At 38.8% G+C, this 18,516-nt stretch overlaps 1 pseudogene across 1 annotated transcript; it reads right to left on the bottom strand.

Moving 5' to 3' along the window:
- Positions 1 to 3,763: 3,763 nt before the first annotated feature.
- LOC307108239 (rho-related GTP-binding protein RhoN-like) lies at positions 3,764 to 4,357 on the bottom strand (annotated as a pseudogene). The gene has a single exon. The product of its transcript is annotated as a rho-related GTP-binding protein RhoN-like (transcript).
- Between the last annotated feature and the right edge of the window lie 14,159 nt (positions 4,358 to 18,516).

The raw sequence follows: 18,516 nt of genomic DNA, 5'->3' as shown, positions 1-18,516 counted from the left end.
CCCACATGGGCGCCCCTGTAGACCTCCCAGCTCAGTTCCAGGAATGTGGGCACACCACTACTCTCTCCCCAAGACCTGTGGCCTCTCTCCTGGCCTGAGAAGCCCAAGGCAATCACCTTTCCTTCTATGGAGGAAAACAACATTTTTCATCATCTTGGGGAGTGGGCTGAAGATCACTCAGATGAGTCCAGAGGATCCACATTTCTGTCCCTGTTGCTCACTGCTCCCTTAGGATCTCCACGCCAGTCCTGGGTCACAAGAGCTGTACACTTTTCCAGAAGCCAGACTTACAGTTGAGCAAGGCGGCGAAACGCTGCACATGCCTGTGTGCACTGCTCCTTGGCTGTGGGCACCCAGGCACATGCTCTAGCCTCACCCTCACCCCACCAGCAATTTCAGAGGGATCACATGGAAGGCTGTGTGTTTTCCCAGACTGTTCAGAGGAGTGCAGGGAAAGCCCAGAGCTGGTGGAGAAGCTGCCTTTGCACAAGATAGGGCTGCACCCGTGTGGTGACCCAGGACCATGAAGGCCTCCTCTGGCAGGAAATTTCTTCAGGTACTGTACATGTTTATTTTCATTGATAAAAACATTCATTAAACAGCAAGAGGGAGTTTATTCAAGGGGTCTACTACAGTGGGGTTTTGTAGTAGAGAGGAGAGATTGGACTCAATTCCAAATACAAGAAAAAGGTGGAAATATATGGGAAGTACTACAACAACCTAATACATTATTATTCTTTTTTATGGTAGTCAACTGCTAGATGCCTATAGGTCTCATTTGACTTTTGAGGAAAAAATTATAAATAAATGTTGATTTATGACCAAAAGGGGGAAGTGTGGATGAAAAAAATGCCACATGCTAACCTGACAAATTCAGGGAAAGCCTGAATGGCAGTTTTGCAAGCTCAAAGACCTACAGTAACCACAAAGGATGGTCTAAAATTAAAACTTTATCTAAAAGCAGTTTATAGTGAGTAGTCATGTCCTAGACCAGTATCTTCCCTGACAAAGATCAATCTTTACTTTAACTGGGCCTATTGTCTTTTTTGCATCTAGGATAATATCCTTGTGAAATGTCAGGGTAACTTGTAACTTTCCTTTTTACAGATCCATCAGGGCACAACCAAATGTGCCTGGGCGCCAGGACAGAGACCATAAATTCCTTCATTATTATTGTTATCATGTTAATTGTTTACTGTTAACTATCCTTCACCCACTTAAGTAAAAGAAGTATGTGTCTATCATTTTACTTTTTATCCAATCCCAGAGGTTCCCCCCTCACCCCCAACTTTGCTTTCTCCTGCCTCCCTCATCTACCACCAATGGATATTTTTGTAACCCACTTAGATCTCCTCCTTTGATTGTAATGTATAAAACAAGGTAAAGAATGGCCATTCTCTGGAGCATTATCCCAATCCTTTGACATTCTGCTTCCCAGCAATTGTTGACAGTTTTGGCTCAAATAAACTCACAAAAATCCTTAAAAAATGTTAACAGCTTTAATATTATGTATTAATTCTTCCTCTTGTTATAGGCACCAGAAATGATGTTATCAGTAGCCCCCTGGGTCAGAGGGAGATGGCTGCCCACTCCTCTGTTCTTGTCATTAGAAAGATTTCAAGCAAGTGACACCAGACAGCAGCCTTATAGCAAAGCAAGGAGATTTATTAAGAAAGTAAAGCAGGCAAATTAATTGAAAACACAGTTGGCATAAAGGACAAGTGGGCCACACAGCTAATGTGAGCACCTGTCCCATGGTGGTTCAGGAGGTTTTATACCCTCCTTCCTATAGATTTCAAGGTTTCTCTGCATGATATCTTGGTAGCACATTAGGTTTCAAAGTCTCCCTTTTACGTTGTAGAGGCTTTTCTTGGGATATTTGTACATACACCTGGTCATTTTGTTCGGCAAGTCCTAAGAAGGCTGACTTATTTGTTCAGTGGGTGAGGTAAAACTCCACTCTTTTCTTTTTCCTTCCCCCTTTCCTCTTTCCTGTATTAACAGTTCTAGGAAGTTTTAAGCTATGTATTTTCTGGTTAGGGAGGAGAGGTATTAATTATTTGCTCTCAAGTGACCTTGTTGGGGAAGATAAGGTCTTGCTGCAAGCTGGCTGCAAGCTGCTTAAACTCTTTGGCCTTGTTTAATTTTCTTATCTGTTTCCCCATTCCACCTGCCCAGGAGTTTTCCTAGCTTCTTACTATCCTGTCACACTCTCATAGAAGAGGAACTTAAGGCACTAAAATTTGTAATATAACTGGGAAATAATTGTTAGATTTATGTATCAAAATGCAACAAAACAAATAAACCACAAACCCCAAAATGAAATAAAGTCAAACAAACTAAAATTCTCTAGCCCACATTTTTAGGAAGACCAGAAACCGGTCTAGGGAAAGATATCAGTTCTGAAAGGAAATATAATTACATCTATTCCTTTTTAGTTAGTTCTCCATCTCTAAGGGATCACTGTTCATTGCCTGTATTCTTATGAGGGCAAGCTCAGAGGTTTTCAATTCTAGATAAAAATCATAATCACCTGCAAATGATTTTTTTTAAATGCCAATGTCAAAGTTGTATCTCAAACCTTATCTGGCAGAGGGCCCTGTCATCAATTTAATATAGAAAGATTCCCATAAGACAGTGATTTTCAACCTTTTTCATCTCATGGCACACATAAACTAATTACTAAGATTCCGCAGCACTCAGAAAGTTATATTTTTTTGACAACCTGACCAAAAAATAAAAAATAACAGTGTCATCACAGCCAGTGTAGCTCAGTGGTTGAGTGTTGACCCATGAACCAGGAGGTCACAGTTTGATTCCTGATCAGGGCACATGCCCAGGTTGCGGGTTTGATCCCCAGTAGGGAGCATGCAGGAGGCAGCTGATCAATGATGTTTCTCTCTCATCGATGCTTCTCTTTATCCTTCTCCCTTCCCCTCTCTCTAAAAATCAATAAAAACCTGTTTAAAAATAGGTATAATTTTGATTCATTCACACTGAATAAATATTGTGTTGGCTGATGTCATTTTTTTATTTGACAATCTAAGGGAAAGAGGTCAGTGCTCCCGACTAAATGGTCAATGCCCCTGACTAAATAGTCAGGTATCGAATGTTTTAAAAATTATTTTTCCCTCCTAGATATGGGTTTTATTTAGGAACTGTTGGGGGAAGATAGGGAAGAGCAAGCACTGATGCACATATGGTGGGGAGGAACTTCTCAACTTGCTTTTTAATTTACTGCATGTTGCCTGGAGGTTAGGATGCGTGAGAACAGCTGTAGAAGTAAAAGGAAAGGAAAAGGTAAGGTTAAGGCAGGTACACTTCTTAGGGAAGAAAGCCAAGACCAGGATATGGAGACTGGGGGCAGGGAGGGAAGGTATCATTCATATACTGAGACTCAACTAAGGTCGCTGCTTGATGCCAGCTTCCCCAACCCTGCTGCCTCATCCCAGCTCCTGGCCCAGATGCCTGCCCTGCTAATTCCCTCAACTTCCTGTGGAGAGGAGGGGGATGAGGATGTAGGAATCCTGGCACCCTCTGCCTCCAGGTCCCTTATCTAGGACAATTGCTTGTTCAGCATGCCCTGAAGTCCCACCCAGAGTCAGGAGGTCAGGAAGCCAGGGTACAGGCAGGGGAACAATTGTGCCATTTACCACCCTTCCTGCCACTCTGCCTCTCCCTAGCTCCTCACATGAGGTTGCAACTCTTGGTTCCATCCTTCTGCATCTTCCCCAGTCAGGCCACCTTGCCTACTCTGACCAGATCACTGCAGTCCCTGGAGTGAGTCTGTTTGACTCAGCTGCCTATGGCCATGGCCAAGGAAGGACACTTAGCCACACAGAAGCCGTCCCTGATGCAGCGCTCAGAGGACTGGGAGGAACACTCCATGCAGGACACGGCCCCCACCTGGCCAGCGCAGTGCCCTGCTCATGTGTACCAGGGATAATCCTTTGCTTGGACATCTCCCTCAGTGTGGCCAGGTCATCTGCATATCCATTTCAGCCAACCAGCACAACCTTGGCATTGGGGCAAAACTCCTGGGTCTCCCTTTGCCACTTTCTAAGGGCACTGTCCAGCATTTCTGGTTGGCTAATGTCAAAGCAGATGAGCACAGAGTCTGAATCAGAGAAATGCTAGGGACCAGACGTTATCATAGTAGGAAGAACCCAAAGTGTCCCCCATGTTGAACTCAATGCACACTTGTCTATCTCAAAGCTTACTTACAGTGTAGTCTTCAACCCAGTAGGAACATGACTCCCCCGGTAGATGTCCTTGCAAACACCTGCAACAGCGTCATCTTGCCACACGTCATGTCCCTCACCACCACAATCTTGCAGCTGCCACTCTGCCCCTCCATGGTCCCCGCTATGTGCCATGCCCCCTCTGCAACCCTCCTCCCAGGTCTCAGCTACAGCCACTCAGGCTGACCACATTGGTATCTCATGGGCTTGTGGAGTTCCCACCCAGGGTGAAGGACCCCTTCTGCCCCACCCCCAGCCCCCTTAAAAATTCTTGTGGCACACTGGCTCACGTAAGTTGGAAATCTTTGCTATAGGAAGTCCAGTTGCAAAGTCAGGGTTAAAGACTCCTGGCCTAGCACAATGCTGAGGGCTCAATAAAAGAAATGTTGGTCAATTGACTGTGTAGTCACAGAATAAACAGGCATGATGAGGAATTTTGCACACGGGGATAGCACTGAACAGGAGAGCCCTGTGCAGCATGTTGTGTCTTGAATACTGAGTCTGAAGGAAGAATCTGATATTTTCTAACATCGTTAACATTTATTATTAACGCCATTGTAGACTCCCTGCCAGGAATTTCAGCACGAAGTTTCTTTGTAGGCTTGGGAACGAATAATCAGCAGTGGAAACCAAGTGTTTTATAACAATAAGGGAAATGGAATTCAAAAGAGAATTAGTTCTTTTTTAGATCTAGGAGCGATTGCACTGGTCTGCACAGTGGGTGCTATTCCCTGTAACACTGGATGACCATGCTTCAAGAGAACAACCTAAGAAGATTAAAAAACGATATCAAAGATTTAATATCAAAGTCAAATACAACTTTAGTTACTCTTACACAAATATAATGATACAAAATTATTTCCTGTTAAAGGCATAAACGGTCAGCTCTTTACATAAAATGTTGAGTTTGATTTTGACATGATCTCATTAAATTTCCATAATCAAACCCAGCATCTTCCCAGGGTTAGCTTGGGGGAGAAGAGGTTCCAGGGTAGGTGAGTGTGAGCTTCTAGAACGCCCTTTTACAGACAGATTTCCTTAGTGCCATGCTCTGGCAGTTTGATTCGCTGCCCTAACAAATAGCTGTTCAATAGTCTTGATAAATGTTTGCAGATAGTGAGTTCCCTGGAAAGAAAGGATTCTGAGAGTAACACTGAGCCGGCCAGCTGCTGAGAGAAAGGAATCGCCTGGGCCATGCAGCACTGTCTTTTACAAGACGTTATCTTATTTCGTTTCATCTACACAACACTGGTTTCAGTGTTCCCATTTGCCAGGGAGGAAATTGAACACCTCACCCTTTAACTTCAACAGGGACACACTGCCAGGATGTCACACAACCAGGGTCTGGATCAGGCTTGTCCAGCTCCAAAGCTCAGCACCTTTCAGGACCACAGTTTAGTGAGTCCTGTTCAGAGAGTGTTTCAGAAAGAAACTGCAGGAAATTGTAGATGAGGCTGCCCTTAGAGCATGAGCTGAGAGAGGAGGGTGTCAGGGAGCCTGGCTCCTTGCGAGTTCACGTCATGCCAGTGCGAAGCAGCCTTGAGTGAGAAAGAAGCAGCCCCCAAAGTACCTTAGCACTGTCCTCAGCGTTTCACAGCATACTGCTTTCTGGCCAAAGTAGGCTCGATGCTTGTTTTTATACAGCTGTCAGCTAAGAATGGTGTAGTACGTATTTAAAGGTTAAAAAAAACAACCCACAAGAATCTGAGACTAAGAATGGATGTTACCTACAAATCTTAAAATGTTGACCAACCCATGGACTAAATCCTTCCATAATTTTCAGAGGAGAAAAAAAAAAATTGCTGTAGGAAATGTGGTCAATTTGAGATCCTGGTCTAGATGATAGCTGAAGTCTTCTATTCTAAACAATGAGCTCATCCTCAGGTGGTGCTTGATAGTTCATTCATTCATTTTTTTCTAATCCTTTTTATTTCAAAAGAGGATTATGCATCTATAACACAAACTACATAAAAAATAGATGAACAAAGGAAAAAAGGAAGGAAAAACAATAAAGTGAAATTTGTAAGTCAAGAAAAATATTGTAGTATAGTAGTAATTATACTTCCCAACCCTCCAAATTTATTGATGTAATAAGGCTCATTTCCAGATTCTGGGAAATTGAATGATTGATATAAATGTTTCAGGAGATGTTAATGGCTCCCAATAATTTATATTGTCTAGAGAGGCATTTTATAGAGGATTATTATTAAAATGATTATAAGTATATAAATATCATTTTAATATATATATTTAATACTGAGTTGGGTTTTAATTACATACTATACATAATTAAAACAAAATTATCTTCTTTGATATCATAAAATACTGATTTTTGTCTCTGTTTCAAATTTTCTAGTTACATGTGACCAAGTTTTGCTATAAAATACTACATTTTATTTATGAACTAACAGATGAATAATGAGACTGACAATTATAACAGATATCTGAAACATGAGACTATGTAGGAAATGAGGAGGAAAAAAGTGAATGTCTTGAAAATCATGGTACCAGCGGAAATAAGACTCATGGGTTTTTTTAGGGAATTTCCCATGAGTTCTATTCCTCTCTTAGATATTTGAACAGATGTAGAAAACATTTCATCAATTTAACTATCAAAACCTTATATTGCAACAGAAAAATTTTCCAAATTCTCATGATAAAGCTTGTAATAGTGAATACAATAATGCTAAAAGTATTATGTACCCAGAAATAATACAAATGATATCCAAACCCATTGTAAGTTTCAGTAAATCATATCCATCACCTAATTTTTCTTGAATATAAGAGAATTATGATTTTATTCTTCCCTACGGATGTTTTGCCAGTGTTTGGTAGAAAAAAAAATGCACTAAAATTTAAGAAAAAGGCATAAGGTAGTGAGGAAACTACAGAGAACAAATAACTGAATCAAGTTACATTTAATACCATGAGTTAAAATTAATGAGAAGAAAGTAGACAACATAGAGCTGTGTTATAAAATGAAATAAGAATAAAAGAAGGAATATCATTATTTACAGCGAGTCACTGCCAAAGTTATGTTACCATATATTCTGAGTAGCTGTCAGTCAGTTATCAGCATCTTGTAAAGTTTTTGCTCTACTTGATAAGTAAGTGCTACGTCCATGGACAACATACAGTAAAAGAAATAACAACATACTTTAGGGAGATAAGCAAATACTTGCTTTCAAATTTGAATGAAAACTGAAGTACAAATGGATTTTTCAGCCTCGTGGCCGGAAAGACCCTAGTAAAGACACTGCAAGGTCTGTATTGCAAGAGTCTCTCAGAGCTAATCCCGTTCTAGGTTTCTTTAGCATTTTCGTCTCTTGGTCACCTTTGCCAATATCAAAAGTTGTGAGTGTTTGGGAACTTCAGACTGGACTCCTTATAAATTTAAATCCTAGAAGGATTTTATATGTCCTTTAATATGTCCTTTAGAGAAGACTTGAATATTTTCAATGGTTTTATTGCTTATTTATGTAGAGAGATAATAGTTATCCCTGAAGACAATTTATAAAAACAATGAAAAAATGCCCCCTAATCTCGTTCATATATGTGTTTTATAAATGTGCCTAGTGCCATAAAAAGCTCCCAAGTATTCTTCTGTTGTTTAAATGTGCACACAAAGAATCTAAGCGTTGTTCTGACATGAAATGCTCTCACATTATATGGTTCACTCTCAAGAGGTATGGTTTTCAGATTTCCCTGAAAACTGAATTGATCCCCAAAATCACTTTCACCCATATTCTTCTGTGAAAAGTAAATTTGCAATTAGTTTCTCAAAATTAACTTTATTGCATTATAGAAAAATTGAACATAACTATATACCTAGTAATACAAACATTATGGTCCCATTCCTTCTAAGTTATCATTGTTCTGTTGCAATAGGAATTCTATTAATTCAGGTGAACAAACCAAAATGTTTCCACCAGTTCTCTCTAGTGCCAAAATTGCAGGGGACCCTATGACTTAGAACCGTGGTCGGCAAACTGCGGCTCGCGAGCCACATGTGGCTCTTTGGCCCCTTGAGTGTGGCTCTTCCACAAAATACCACGGCCTGGGCGAGTCTATTTTGAAGAAGTGGCGTTAGAAGAAGTTTAAGTTTAAAAAATTTGGCTCTCAAAATAAATTTCAATCGTTGTACTATTGATATTTGGCTCTGTTGACTAATGAGTTTGCCGACCACTGACTTAGAAAAAAGCTAAAGCAGGCATTCCTTGTCCTCAAGAACATTCTATTTCTGTAGCTGAAACATATAGCCAATTTATAATCAAAAGTGGGACCTCTTATGTCCTCGTATGTACACCAGGAAATAATGATGACAATGTTATCAGTAAGGAAATAATGGGGTGTGGGAGGGAGCAAGAGTGAAGAATGTTTATTTTTAAAAAATCCAATTCCAGATTTCCGTGACCTGCAAGCATCACTCTTCAATTAGGCCCTTCGATTGCTACAGATATTTAGCATTTATTTCTCATATGAAAATAGAAACAAGGAATGTAAAACATGTTGGACATAAAACTCTGGTGTTCAGAACAGATCTGTGCAATAATAATACTCCTGGGTTACTCTTTAATGATGCTGTTATTATGTAAAGTGTAGTTAGTAGCACACATTTAATTTACTCCTCCGAGATCTTACCGCCTTCTGTCACCATCATATATTTTGTGCCCCTGGTTAATTATTTTTATTCATTTAATGAACTCCTAAAGGATGGTTTGAGCTTTGAAAAACAACTGTTTGTCAAAAGAATTATGTATCCAGCTAAGAAAAAGCAAAGTATCGTACTAAATGAATGATTTCCTTAAGATTTAACAATCCTTTAAGAAAACTGATAAATACCAGGAATTGGACGAGGAGTTTTCACATACATTTTATAATTTTATTACAATGCTTTTCAGAGATAGATATTGTGTTAATTCTGTAAAGAAACCCAAACTCAGAGATAACTTTATTAGCCTAATAGGTGGAGTTGTCTGAATTCAATGACAAATCTTCAAGTTCAGTTCTTTTTTCATTTTTTAATAATAACCCACAATAAATTGAAAAAAAATATATCACTGCAGTTTCTGCAAGCCCCACATCTTTAGAGGAAAGGTAAGTGTTTAAATTTCCCAGGGGGAGAAGAATGCTTTTCTCTTGATTGTCCTTGAAACAGACAATAAAACAATAAGGAAACATTTTGTTCCATGACCTAATGAATATTTTATAGAACAAAACCTTCTCAGGTTGCAGAGTGTGTATCAAGCGAAACAGAGCCAAACGAGGCTCCTGAGAGCTGGAGGCAAGAGCATGCAGTAAAATATGACAAGGTAAAATGGCGAGCCTTCAATGACCATAGAGATGTCCTCCCCAGGGAAGGTGAGGGGTTGAGTTGCCATAGCTGGTCATATTACAAAACGAGCATCATTTGTCTAGCCACGATCATCACCCTGACATAGCTAGACCAGGGTGTCCCCACTCATGGGAAGTAATTAGTAGTTGCAGATGAGAGATTTACATCTTGTTTTCCCCAGGACGCACCAGGAGGTTCTGCAGAGCTCCAAGGGAATTCAGAGAAAATGTGGATCTCTGTGAAATAGCCCTGGTGATATCACCCCATGATAAATCACAGCAACTGACATAAATAGTTAATTGCAGATGTTGCTACATACATGTCTCTGAGGATATAAGAAAGTAAGGATTTTCCAGAGCTGCCAAGTGATGTATAAATTACCACGTGTTAAGTTTCTTGCTGTATCCCAGTTCAAGGACCTTCTTGTTGCTTCCTGGGCATCAACCACAGTCTGCTCAGCAGGATTGACATGAACTTTCTCTGCTAAAATATGCTGTTGGCTTTAATGGATTTGTCCAATTCACTGCTGGAAAGAAACTAAAAAGCTGATGAATACTGTATTACTTTCAATTTTTTAAATGGCTTTTAGGTTCATGATAATAAATTTTGAAACCGTAATTCATATGTTTTTGTTTAAGCACACAATTCTTAGTTTGTTTACTCTCTCATCTTAGTATAAAATGCTACTTTCATAATTCTAGACCTTTACCTGCCAACTTGAATTAAAGGCAATTTCCTTTTTAAATATTTTAAGAAAAGCTTCTTGTTCAAAAGTACTAAACAAACCAAAACCTTTTTGTTCACATGTTTTTATAATGTTTACACAGTTGGATGAAAAAAATCACACAAGAAATAAAGAGTATGTGTTTTTAATTATTCATTACTCTACATATTGCTATATGAAGAATTTTAGTTCTTATAAATAGTGGTATTGCTAAAGCTCATGAGATGGTAATAGGGTGTAGTAGAATGGTCAATGCACAAGCCTTGGATAATTTTAGATTAATTTTTATTACCTCTTGGTCATCAGCCTCAACATGTTAGTTAATCTATATTTTATGTTCTCATAAAATGTGAATAACACTTTTACTGCATTATTTTCTAATTGAGTAATATTTCATTTATTTCTAAAAAAAGAATATATGGCCTGGCCAGTGTAGCTCAGTGGTTGAACATCGACCTATGAACCAGGAGGTCACTGTTCAATTCCCAGTCAGGGCACATGCCCGGGTTGCTGGCTCGATCCTCAGTGAGAGGCTTGCAGGAGGCAACCGATCAGTGATTCTCTCTAATCATTGATGTTCTATCTCTCTCTCTCCCTCTCCCTTCCTCTCTGAAATCAATAAAGATATATTTAAAAAAAATAAAAAAGAATATGTGGGAACTTCATGATAATTATTTACATAGAAACTTTTATTATTTGTTAATCAGTACCAGTGCTAGTTAACAGGACAATTTATATCAAGTAATGAGAAGAACTTTAGCTTCAGTTGCTATAAGTTCAATGTAAGTAAATGCTATTCTGTGATCTTGCATTAACAGCAGTGAGGGTGAGCTGAGGTTTACTAGTATTTGCTCTAACCTCACACAGGGGACTGTATCTTGGTTTTATGCTTGGACATCACAAAAAGCAAAACAAACACTCAAAAAGAAAAACAAACTAGTTTTTAACTTTTTTCAAGTCACTTTTGGATGTCTTATTTTAGCACATCTTTCAGTTTGAGCTGAAATTTTTCTTCTAGTCACTTGGTCTAATTCTGTCCATTGGTGCCACCTAGAGCAAATCTAACCCCCTTTGCATGTAAATGACTCTTGGGTTTTCAGTGTCATCGCCATTTTGGCAGCCTTCCTGTGAATAATCTGGCTTTCCACATCCAATCTAAGTTAGTATGTTGTTTAGAACCGGGCACAACCTACTACAGCTTTGTCTGGCTGTCTCCTCCCTGGTTCACTTAGGGCAGCTCAAGCTTCAAATGGATTTCATAGCAGCTAGAACCAACAGTTCGCTCGTTCAGCTCACACTCATCAAGTATTTAATGAATATCTACTGAGTGTAAGGCTCTGGTGTAGACAAATAGACATTGAACAGAGAGCTTATATAATTTAGTGAAATATATTTAATGAAGTCCCTTTATTCTTTTTCACAAGAGCTCTCATTAAACCATGATTTTCACTTGGAGATTATGAAGTGTTTTGTTTGTTTTTAACCATGTGTAGGTCTTTACATTTTTCCTTATTAAATTTCGTCTTATAATATTTCATTTTATTTAAATATCCACTCAAAAATTATATATGTTGTGTCAGCATTTGAGGAAACTTTCTGCCTGACTTCATTGCATTTCAGGTGCTGTTGTGTTAGGCATTCATCCATCAATGTTCCCTTGAGGATATCCTTAAGCTACAATTGAATCAGGAGCAGTAAATTCATCTGGCATGCTAATCAACACTTTGGGGTACTAACTCATGCTGCCCTATGGTAGTAATTCCGGTTCTAGTCATAAAATTTAAACTACAAATAAGATAAATGAAAATTTAGACTAAAAAGAGTAAGATACAACATTTCAAATTCTAAAATGATTGCATTAACATTTATTATAAGCCAGAGAAATTGCTCTGTGATCAAAATTGTATTTGTTATTGTGATAGAATGATCATTAAAAACAGATATAGTCTCTATCCTTTCAACTTTTATAGTCCAGTGAGGGGTACAGACATGAATCATATGATCCAAATAATCATGCACATCTAGTTAAAATTTAAACTGCAGTATATTTCCTAAAAAAAAGTATCTATCCTTTAAATATATATTCTTTAGAGAATTATTTGAGAGGACGTGGGAGAATTATTTGAGAGGAATTATCTCAACATAATATGACTGGCGTCTGGGTGAGGACATGGTGAAATGAGGCTGCAATGAATTGCTATTTACTGGATCTGGACAATGGGGACCTGAGGCTACATTATCTTATTCTTTCTATTTGTGCATCTCTAATATTTGCTATAGTAAAGATTGGGAAATGTGGAAATATTCAACTCTTGACAAGTGGTAGAAAGAAGAGATACCCAGTTTGATGACCGTATATAACAGAGGGATTTGATCTAGCCAGGGAGGTCTAGAATGGCCTCTGACAGGAAGTGACAATTTAGAAGGATGAATGGGAGTCACATGACTTAGAGAATTAAATGCAAGAGATTCCAAAGCTCTGCTGCAGCAGGAGCAATACCAGGTCTGAAAGATGAAGAGAGCCAGTGTGTCTAGAGGGTTTGGGGATGGCCAGGGGAAGCTGGATGGTAGATGCTGCTGAGGAACGAAGCAAGGGCCAGATAAGGAATGATCTTTATCTTAATGGCAATAGGATGCCATTGAAAGATGTTATGCATGGAAGTGACAAAATCATATTCGCCTTTTGAAAAGATTTCTCTGGATGCTCTGTGAAGACTGATTGGCTGGAGGCTAGAATAGTACAGGTGCACTACTTAGATGACCCCCAATTTCCCCAGAAAACAGTTTTGTTACATTAGGACCCTAAAGCTTTAGCTGACTTTGGTTTAGACCAGCGATTTTCAGCTGGTATGCTGCAAGAATGTTTAAAACATGCAATACCTGACTATTAGTGGGAGGCACTAGACTCTTTCTCCTTGGATTGTCAAATAAAAATATGACAACAGCCAACACAATAGTTGCTTTCCAGTGTGAATGAATCAAAATTAAACCTATTGCTTTTGTCAGACCAGCAAAAATGTATTTTTTGGTGAGCAACATAATTTTAGTAATTACTGTATGTGTGCCATGAGATGAAAAAGGTTGAAAAGCACCGGTTTAGACAAATTGCCTTTCCTGTGTATTTTACCACTTTCATATTCTGCAATTCTCTTTTCTCTTCAGCTCTTCCACTGCTTTCCTGGGACAAGGCTCCTTCATCACCTGTCTGAATAGGTAAAAGCCTGGACTCTCCAGCTGCATCTACTACCCAGAATAATTCTTTGTCCAGGATACCTAGCCTGCACTCATTCTTTTAAAAATGTATATCCTATAGCTCTAGCTGGTTTGGCTCAGTAGATAAAGCGTCAGCCTGCGGACGGAAGGGTCCTGGGTTCGATTCTGGTTGGTCAAGGGCACATGCCGGGTAGTGGGGAGCGAGGCAGCCAATAGATGGTTCTCCCTCATTGTTGATATTTCTATCTCTCTCCCGCTCCCTTCCTCTCTGAAATCAATAAAAAAATACTTAAAAAATATATATTCTATAAAGAGTTTGAGGCATAGAATATTTTGACTATTATATTTTAACTTGAAATGAATTTCATGGTTCCTAAATATGGATGGCAGGGTTACCAAATAAAATTCAGGGCATTCAATTACATTTGAAATTCAGATAAACAATGAATATATTTGTAGTATAAATATACCTTGAAAATTGGGATATACTTATATTAAAATATAGGATACATTATTTGGGATATATTGCTATTAAAATTATTTTATCAGAAATTTAAATTTAACTGGCTCTCTTGTTTTTATTGTTGTCTTAAATATGAATCTGGCAATCCTAGGGGATGGAAACAGGTAAATGTCTACTAACACAAACCTTGAGCCTGAGTGACTATACCATTCATTTCAGAAGTGATGGAAAAACAATAATATAAACATAATTCCAAATATATAATAAGTTAAAATAGAATGTTTCACTTACCAAATACAACATAACTGATTTTTTGAATATAAAGACAGAAATATGCAATTTTAATAAGTGGACAATCAGTTTATACTTGTTCACATTAACAGTGATTGAACGAATTATTTAAAGAATATTGCTTTGAGGGAAGCCTGATTTGAATCTTACATCCGTAGGCCCAGACCTCTCTTCAGTAAATACCTCACTTGGACCATGCCTCATTCTGATTCCTTTCCTTGGTCCTTTCTCTCTGTTATCTTGAGCAGAGACTTACACCACCCAATGATGAAGAGATGGGCACTAGCAGTTTTCCAGATGAAAAGAAATCTCCTTACAAAAATTCCGGGAGGAGTTCGTTGTAAAGTTGCATAAAACTAATATCTGCTTGCCTTATGCTTTCTCTTTCCTGGTACTACTCCTCCATCTATGTTGTTTCTAAAATTATCTGGCGACTTATCACATTGAGAAGGGGATGGAAGTTGTGCAATTAAAAAGAAATTAAACGGACATTCAATGCATTTTAATAAACTATATAATATTTATGAATAAAATATTTAAATTGAACATAAAATTTTATGAATGTAGGATATTTTTAAAGCACTCTTTCTTAAGTCTGTTAAAAATAAAACACAAACATGCCAGTCTTGTTTTATAATAATTCTGAGAAAGAAGTTCTATAATGTTTTCATGCAAACAGTTGCTCTAATTACTCTGATTTTATAAGGAAGATATATATATAAAATTTTTGTGATATCTAGGCATTTCAACTATTTTATAAAAAATAATATTAAAACTACTACATATCAAATTGTGCTTTAAGTTTCACTCTAGAATACTGGAACTATTTAAAGTTAGCAATTTAATGTATATATTTATTGATGAAATATATTTTAAGTGAAAATTAACAGAGATTGAACAAATTATTTAAAGAATATTGATTTGGAGGGAAACCTGCATGGAATCTTACATCCGTAGGTCCAGACCTCTCTTCAATTAATACCTCACTTGGATCATGTCTCATTCTGATTCCTTTCCTTGGTCCTTTCTCTCTGTTAATGTGAGCAAAGACTTACACCATCCAATGATGAAGAAATGGTCAATAGTAGTTTTTCAGGTGAAAAGAAATCTCCTTACAAAAATTCTGGGAAAAATTTGTAAAGTTACATAAATTTAATTTATTTTTGAATGGCAGAAAGTATTAATTTTTTTTCACTATTGCAAAAATAGTTGTGATGTGAAAAATCCTAATTCACATTTTGGAATTTAGGTTTTTTAATGGATATTGAGATGCCATTTTACCTTTAAGTGCTTTGGCTTTCATATGCAACACCTAAAACCTTGGGGAAAATACAATTACACAAATGAAAATTAGTTGGTTAATTAAAATAATGTTTTCATTAATATAGTAGATTAAAGTTTGTAGTTCATAAATAGTTGCCTTTATGAAATACAATGATTGTCGAAACCGGTTTGGCTCAGTGGATAGAGCGTTGGCCTGCGGACTGAAGGGTCCCGGGTTCGATTCCGGTCAAGGGCATGTACCTTGGTTGCGGGCACATCCCCAGTAGGGGGTGTGCAGGAAGCAGCTGATCTATGTTTCTCTTCCATCAATGTTTCTAACTCTCTATCCCTCTCCCTTCCTCTCTGTAAAAAATCAATAAAATATATTTTTTAAAAAAGAAATACAATGATTATTCTTTTAAGTCTATTGTGTATTGTACATATACTATGATGTTAGAGATGAGAGAATGAAGATGGATATATCTAAATGTACAAATGACTATTATAAAATTACTAGAGGCCCAGTGCATGAAATTCATGCACAGATAGAGCCTCCCTTCCCCTGCTGCTGGCTGCCAGCTGGGGCCTTTCTTTGTTCTGCACCACCCTCTGGTGGTCAGTGCACATCATAGTGAGCCAGGTCAGTCAAGCTCCTGCATGAGGGGACACTTTGCGTATTAGGCTTTTATATATATCTACACTAATAAAAGAGAAACATGCAAATTAACCATCACTCCATTACACCCACAAGCCACGCCCACCAGCCAATCAGGAGTGAGTATGCAAATTAACCCAACCAAGATGGCAGCCGGCCACAGAGCTGAAGCAAGCAGAAGGCTTGGGTTTCCCCCAGTGATGGAGGAAGCCAAGCTTCCCGCTTGCCCTGGCCAGCCCTGGCCTCTGCTCAAGGCTACAAAGTTTCAATTATAGAATATAAATAAATCCTAGATATTTGCTTCCAGCAGGCCCTGGCTTCCGCTCAAGGAGGTGCTGAAAAAAAAAAAAAGAAAAAGAAAAAAAGGAGGGGCTGGGACCTTGTCAAGTTGCCAGGGGGTGATCAGGCCAGGATGGGACAGCAGGGGCTGTGGGGGTAAGCAGACCAGCAGGGGGGCCAGTTGGGTTGAGCAGGCCATCAGTGGGGGTCAGTTGTAGGTGATCAGGACAGCGTGGGGGGCAGTTTGGAGTGAGCAGGCCAGCAGGGGGACAGTTGGGAGTGAACAGGCCAGTGGGGAGGGAAGGTGAGGGCAAGCAGGCCAGTAGGGGGGGCAGTTGGGGGTGAGCAGGCTGGTGGCGGGGGGCAGTTGGGAGCGAGCTGGCTGGCAGGCAGAGTGGTTAGGGGCAATCAGGCAGGCAGGCAGGCAGGTAAGCAACTATAGCCAGCAGTCCCAGATTATGAGAGGGATGTCTGACTGCTGGTTTAGGCCTGATCCCTGTAAACCTGCAGTAGGACATAATTCGAGGGGTCCCAGATTGGAGAGGGTGCAGGCCGGGCTGAGGAACACCCTCCCCACCCCGTGTAAGAATTTCATGCACCGGGCCACTAGTAGATGTATAATGAAATTTCATCAAATTTCTGCTGAATTACTAAATGGCCATTAAGAAGCAAATAGTTGGCTTACTGCAACTAGAAAATGAATTGTGAGGAAAGTTTGAATGTTAAAAACAAATCAAATTTTAAATCTTTAACAAAATTCTGTTTTCCTAATGGGTGGGCTCTGTCAACTTGATATAGAATTTCACAATTTTCATGGAAGTTGTAGAAATATTGATGATAAGTGAGAAATAGCAGAAAAAAAAGACTGAAAAATTAAAATGATACCAATGAGGATTACATTTCAGACACAGTAAAATGGAGATAAGATGGAAGGACTATTTTCTATGTAGACTGAGCACAGCTGGGTTTCAGACATTGGCTATTACCCCTTTAAAACAGCCAGACTTAAGCAGGCCAATTAGCTGAAAGCCAATTCACCCAATGACCAGTTTAGTTGTTTCTTTTGTATATGTGTGTGAGTTTCAGTTGACCAGTTTTCCTTTTGTCTTCATAAAATGTTTTAAGGTAATATTTAATATCCTCCTGATTCCCAGCCATGTTGTAGTAGCTAGAGACCTAGGGACAGAGAAAGAGATTGAAGGACAGAGGAACATATTTTTTGGATATAGAGAATGTTTACAAATGTAGACTTCATGAATATATTAAATATATTTTTTTCTTTATTAATACATTATCTATAATAATAAAAGGGTAATATGCTAATTAGACCGGACGTCCTTCCGGATGAAGCCAGGGCCAGAGCAAAGCCCAGGTCCTGGGTGCCTGCGGGCATCCAGAGGGAAGCCAGCCAAGGTCCCCGGTGCCTGTGAGCAGCCGGAGGGAAGCCTAGGTCCTGGGTGCTAGAGGGAAGCTGGTGCCGGCAGCTGGGGGAAGGAAGGCCTACTCTTGCACGAATTTTGTGCATTGGGCCTCTAGTTCATATATATTTATCTAAAAGAAATATTGTTACACTAAGTAGAATTTATCTTTTGGAGAATAGATTGTTATGAAAATATTTAGGTCTTTGTATTTCTACAACTAAATATGTTCATGAGAATTACTAATAGTATCTTATGAATATTTTGAAATATTAACAATTTCATATGGTTCATTCTAATATTATTTTTATGTCCCTTGATTTCTATCCATCTCTCTTTCTGCCTCTCAACCAGTTTCCCTCTTCCTTCCCTTCAGTCTTCTGCCTCTTGAAAGATAATTATGAAGACAAGATGAGAGGATATAATTAGAATTCTATACATGTATATGGAATGCTATTTATATATTATCATTATCCTATCTAATAAAAGAGTAATATGCAAATTAACTGTCACCCCGCAACAAAATGACGACCCCCATAGCCACAAGATGGCAGCTCCAAGTCCCCTCAGCCCCGCTGCTGGAGTGTCCGGGCCTGTACGCCGGAGCAGCGAGGCTGGATCTGCCTCTGGAGGG

This window comes from Cnephaeus nilssonii (genome assembly GCF_951640355.1).
Source record: "Cnephaeus nilssonii genome assembly, chromosome: 12".
Lineage (NCBI taxonomy): Eukaryota > Metazoa > Chordata > Mammalia > Chiroptera > Vespertilionidae > Cnephaeus > Cnephaeus nilssonii.
The sequence above is the reverse complement of the archived record's forward strand: the minus strand, read 5'-3'. Positions and strand labels throughout refer to the sequence as shown.